Here is a 6,484-nt window from a genome sequence, read left to right on the forward strand (position 1 = left end):
CACGTCAAAAAAGCGAAAGCGAGAACGAGTAAGGAGCAAGCGAGACGCCGAAAGAGTAAGAGCGAGAACGAGTAAGGAGCAAGCGAGACGTCGAAAGAGTAAGAGCGAGAACGAGTAAGGAGCAAGCGAGATGACTAATATCGAAGCGTTCCGAAGTCTTTCTCGCGACACTATAATCTTTCATATATATATGTCATCTTGCTTTATAAAATAAAACATTTTGTATTTCATATTTTATCAATTTAAACAGAATTAATAAATTGACGACATTTTTGTTACATGAAACATATAATAATGTTTTAAATAATTTTGTTATCAAGGTTTATTAATTATTTAGTCTTAAAATTATCGGAATGATATCATGTTTGATGCCTCATTTCAATTTAATTTAAAGAATCCAATTAATCTTTGAAGATTCCTTTTAAATCGATAAAATGCGGAATATGAGAATTTTATTCTTTACAATATAATCAAATATACATGAAATATTATAGATAAAGAATCTCGCGAAAGAGACTTTGGAACTCTGCGATATTAATCATCACGTTTGCTCCTTATTTGTTCTCTCGCTCTTTTTGCATTTCTTCAACATCGAGAATCTTCCCTTTTTTAGATAATATAAACAAATTATGAAACAATAAAACTTTTATTGTATCCGTTTGAATGTAATTGTAGTGAATTAAGATTTTTGTCATTAAAATTACATCAATCACGGCATAAATTATAGATAATTTTTCATAGATAGATAATAAAAGATTTTATTACAAATTTCATTAAAAATTATTGAATTTATATATCGTTTGAAGCACAAGAATCTCATTAATTCATTATAATTATATTTTAACATATATAAAAGGAACATAAAAGTTTTTATAATTTATAAGCCGCGGTTATCAGATAACACCTCAAAATTTTTAGACACGTTCAAGAAACGAAACAAACGATAATAACACTGGTATATATTATTGTGTACATATATATCGTTCTTACATATAAACAATTATCTGCAGTTTCGTATCGCGGAGTGAATCTACTTCACACGTACCGCGAGCGCGAGCACGCTACAGTAATTGGATATACGCGCGTGCACAGTACTCTCAGTCGCGCGCCGCTACAGCGTACAAGTGACGCGGAAGAAGCAGAACGCGTTAAGACAAGTGATTTTTCGTGAAATCACAAAAAGTTTTTGAAGTTTGTGAAGTTATTTTGTGAATATATAGTTATAATATATAGTCGTCCACATAATGGGACACTTTCGGGATTATAAATATCTGCCTTCTAGTTGGCGCAGAGTTTCCTTCAAGAAAGGCTGGATGAAAAGGTTAGTATATTTTTGCATTATTACAACATATATACACGTATAGATTATATGTATGATGCACAATACATGCATAATAAAGATATAAATAGACACGAATGAGCAAAGAAAATGAAAGAGAATGAACGAATAAGTAAATGAGTGAGTGAGTGAGTGAATGAGTGAATGAGCGAACGAATATCTGGCTGTATAAATTCCGTAAAGCGATATATATTGATTTTGTGTGTGTAGATCGCATTGAGTTTCACAGCACGTTGTGCATAAAATATCGATAGAGAAAGATATTGAACTATTACAGATATTACATTAACTATTACAGATATTGATTATTACAGATAATTAACTATTTTTCTTTTTTCCTTTAAGAGTTTTGCGTCATTTAATGCGAACGATCAAATATAGCTTTGCGATATTTATACAGATCTATGATTGATTTATATTCTTTTTTTGTAGCCTATTCTTGTCTGTTTACATTTTTTACTGTATGTATTGCATGTACATCATGAATAATCAACATGTATGTATGTATGTATTTGTATAGCAATAATTAAAAATTTATTATTATGTTTTGTTACATTTTTTAAAATACTTTTATTTTTTTATATAGATATATATAAATATATAGGAAAATAAATAAAATTGATTTTATTGATATTGAAATAATAATAAATAGGGAAATTAATAAATAGAATATTTTTAGTCTACTTATGGAGGATAAATTTTTATATAAATTGAAGATGTTTTGAAAATTTATTTTGATTTTAACGTTGAATTTATAAAATATTTAATTAAAATTATATTTTAGAATTAATAAATATCAAAAATTACATTTTTACAATTAAAAAATAAGAAAATTATATAGTTCTTTAATAACCAAAATAAAAATTAAATAATTTAAATTGATTAATTTTGAATATTATAAGAGTATTTAAAAAATTTTTTTTTATAGAAGAGCGGAATTGGATAATATTATTTCAATGGGATATATATAATTTTACATTTTCAAGTTTTTTAATTTCATATTTAACTTTTTTAAATGTATTTTTTGTTTAATTTATTTATAGTTTTCAATTTATCAATTTTAAAATAATCTCTTAAAATTTTCTGTTCAATTTTAAAGTCAAACAAAGTAGATTTCCCCAAAATATTTTATAAATTTATAAGAATATTTTCCTAATAATTTAATAATTATACTAATACTTTACGCATTAATTTATCCATTTATTTTATTTGTTCAATAAAATAAGTTTTGTTCTAAAAAATAAATGTTAAAGATCTTTATCTTAAATATAAATTTTTTATATTTCTTTTTATTTCAAATATTAATTGAAATATTTTATTTAAAACATTATTTCAATATGAATTATATATCTTTTATACATATACAAAGTGATTCTAAATGAGTATCAAAAATTATGAATCTGATTCTTCGTGAAAAATTAAATAGACGTCTGTCATATAAACGTAACCTTACTATGGAAAATAAGATTTTTATATATCGCATTTTTCGATTTGAAACTAATTGCTATGGATTAATGAGATTCTTGCGATTCAAATGACACCAAACACGACATAAATTGGATCATTTTTGATTAAATATGTAATTAAAATTTAATAATTTATTTGATTAGAAATGATCCGATTTATGTCGTGTTTGGTGTCATTATAATCGCAAGAATCTCATTAATCCATTGCAATTAGTTTCAAATAGAAAAAATGCGAAATAAAAGTTTTAATTCTTATGATATTTAAATCCCTGCGTTGTTATATATAGATAAGGAAAGATCTTCGATTTGAAGCGAGAGCGAGAAGGCATAAGGAGTAAGAATGATATTTTTACGATTAAAACGAATTCTAATTATCTATTAATCTATTAATCTTTAAATTGTTAAATAATATGCTCGCCAAGGTCTTTGTAAATTATAATTATTTATAAATTATGTATACACACACACACATAAATAATCTCGCCAAAAAATTACAATCTCTAAAAGATAACAATGCAGTCTTTTGTTTGTCCTTATATATTTAATGAAAATTGATAACGTATTTTTTTTTTAAGTAGTATTTATTACCACACGCGATTTATTCTGGGCTGGTTTTTAAATATTTCGTACTAGATGCGGTTTGCATGTGCGCTCTAGCTTAATAAATAGTTATCCCAGAGGCGATCTATTCGTGAGCTGGTTCCTTTCAGAAATATTTCGTACTAGATGCGATTTGCATGTGCGCTCTAGTTAAATAAATAGTTATCCCAGAGGCGATCTATTCGTGAGCTGGTTGTTTTCAGAAATATTTCGTACTAGATGCGGTTTGCATGTGCGCTCTAGTTAAATAAATAGTTATTCCAGAGACGATCTATTCGTGAGCTGGTTGTTTTCAGAAATATTTCGTACCAGATGCGGTTTGCATGTCCGCTCTGGTTTAAAAATATATTTATCCCAGAGGCGATCTATTCGTGAGCTGGTTGTTTTCAGAAATATTTCGTACCAGATGCGGTTTGCATGTCCGCTCTGGTTAAAAAAATTATTATCCCAGAGGCGATCTATTCGTGTGCTGGTTATTTTCATTAGTATTTTTACTAGTTGCGATTTTCGTATTTTAATTGAAAAATATTTAATACGTATGTTATTATGTGATTTATTATGCAATATACACAATATTTTATTCTAAATGAACAATCTCAAAATTCTGTTTGCGATTTTAGAAAAAAATTTTTAAATGAAAATGTGAAAGAAATATTAAATAGATTAAACAAAATATAAATAATAAATCAAATATTAGATAAAACAGAATTATTTTAGATGACATTTCGGAGACTTGGACGATAACTCAATTTTTTAAAATGGAATTATAAAAATTTTTTATTTCATTGAATATTTTTTTATTTCACACTTTTGTCTAACATTTTTTTAAATCGAAAATATTTTGTCTATTATTTTTTAAATCGAAAACAGAAATTTTGAGGGATCATTTAAAATATGATTATCTTGTATAATTTACTAGTTTTTAAATCTTGTATAATTTTTAATAATTTTAGCAAAAATTTTTAAAGAAAGCACTTATCTTTCAGAGATCATTTCTAAATATTATACTATATTAAATAATACAAACATACACACACACACACAAACAAATATGTCATATTATTTTATTTTTGTGTAATATATTTTTCAAAATAATAATTTATTTATTTCTCTTGCAGGCGAAAGTTTTTGCTACGTCAAAAGGCAAATGACTCCAGGAGCATGGAAGGTACTAATGATGAATCCATCAATTTTCAAAAATCGAAATCTCTTTTCGATACGATGGATTCTAAAGTTAGTACTCCAACATTGCAATGCCTGGAGTTATCTTCAAATACAGGTATGTGTTACAAAAATGTCGAACTTTGCGATAACAATAGTTTTGTTATTGATAACGGCCCTCTGGATGCAAATCGTATTCGAGAAAGTATGCCCGAAGGCCGTCGACATTTCTTTTATGTGGAATGAAATCCACAGAACATTTGATAACCATGCGGAAGTAATAGAGTGCCAATTTAAAGATTGGAAACTCGTTAATTCTTATCGCCGTGGGTTCATGACGCAATTGTTCTTCAAGTGCCAAATGTGCAATTATGAAGCTAACATCTGGTCAGAACCCACAGATCCGAAAACATTGGACATAAATACGGCTGCTGTAGCAGGAACTATTACAGTTGGAATTGGTTTTGCCCAATTGGAAGAGCTGTGTGCAGCTATGAACATTCCATGTATGTCTGATAAAACTTACATCAAATATCGAGAAAATGTTATCGATAATTTCGAGAAAACAGCTATGGAAAATATGAAAATAGCTGGCGATGTTGAAAAGCAACTCGCTCTCGAAAGAAAAGAAACAATAAACGGTATTCCGTATATAACTGTTATAGCGGATGGTAGTTGGATGAAGAGATCGTACGGCAACGCTTACGATTCTCTTTCCGGCGTTGGTGCTATAATTGGTTACCGCACAAAAAAGATCCTTTTTGTCGGCGTCTGCAATAAATTTTGCACGATATGTGATATGGCAGAAAGAAGTAGAATCGAACCAAGACACCATAAGTGTTACAAAAATTTCGATCGTAACGCAAGCTCCACGAGTATGGAGAGCGACGCCATTGCAGAAGGCTTTAAAAGTAGCCTAGAAATGCATGGAATAATGTATAGAACAATTATTGCCGATGGTGATAGCAGCGTACATCAGACCATCATTGATTGCAGACCATATCGCGAACAAATGGTTACCGTTAAAAAAATTGAATGTACAAATCATTTGCTTCGCAATCTGTACAAAAAGTTGAGGATTGTAGCAGAGACAACTCAGCAAAAAATGCACAGAAAGCGTGGTTTCGTCTATCTACGAAATGTTGTAAAAAGCAACATTTTGAAGATACCAAAAGAAGTGATAAAAGCAATTGATTTACGAAAAAAAGAAGAGCAACCTGACCATTATAAGGCTATGGAATTACAAAAAGATATATTAAATATTCCTAGCCATATATTTGGTGAACATAAACGATGTCAAGAACGCGGTCGTATTTGTGACTGTGCTGACGAAATGAAGAAAAATTATGTACCGTTTCTCAAGTTGCACGGTCTTTATCAAAAAGTAGAGAGTGCTATGATATATTTAAGCGCTTATTCTGATAGCTTGTTGCTCAAATTAACCAATAATCCTCCAGAGTCTTTCAATTCGATAATCTGCAAAGAAATTGGTGGAAAGCGCATTAATTTTGGTAATCGAGGCTCCTATAATGCTAGAATTGCAGGCGCAGTTGTGCAATATAACACACAGCAAGTTCTCACGCAAGTGCATAAAAGCATATGTAAAAATGTTCCTCCCATTATCGAGACTTTGGAAGAGCGACGACAAGTAAAAGTTGCAAGAACCAGAGAATCTTGAGAAATGAATGGAAGGCAAAAAAAGTTTAAGCGGGAATCAGGCACAGATAGTTTTTATGGCCCGCAATCACAAAAACCAGATCTCCCATCCTATGTTTTTGAGCAACTTCGACAAAATCATTTGGAAAAGTTGCTTGAAAATGGAAAAAATTGGAGACAAATTGAACGTGATACAATGGAGCAAAGTGAATCTGATTTGTGGCACTCATTGAGACAGGAAATGTTAACGGCGTCTAATTTT

At 29.3% G+C, this 6,484-nt stretch overlaps 1 pseudogene; it reads left to right on the forward strand.

The window, feature by feature from the left end:
* Positions 1-1,244: 1,244 nt before the first annotated feature.
* LOC145968990 (uncharacterized) lies at positions 1,245-6,218 on the forward strand (annotated as a pseudogene).
* The last annotated feature ends 266 nt before the right edge of the window (positions 6,219-6,484 follow it).

Source organism: Camponotus vicinus, unplaced genomic scaffold, assembly GCF_025532165.1.
Source record: "Camponotus vicinus isolate PSW18456_S1 unplaced genomic scaffold, iyCamVici1.0 SCAF_3, whole genome shotgun sequence".
Classification (NCBI taxonomy): domain Eukaryota; kingdom Metazoa; phylum Arthropoda; class Insecta; order Hymenoptera; family Formicidae; genus Camponotus; species Camponotus vicinus.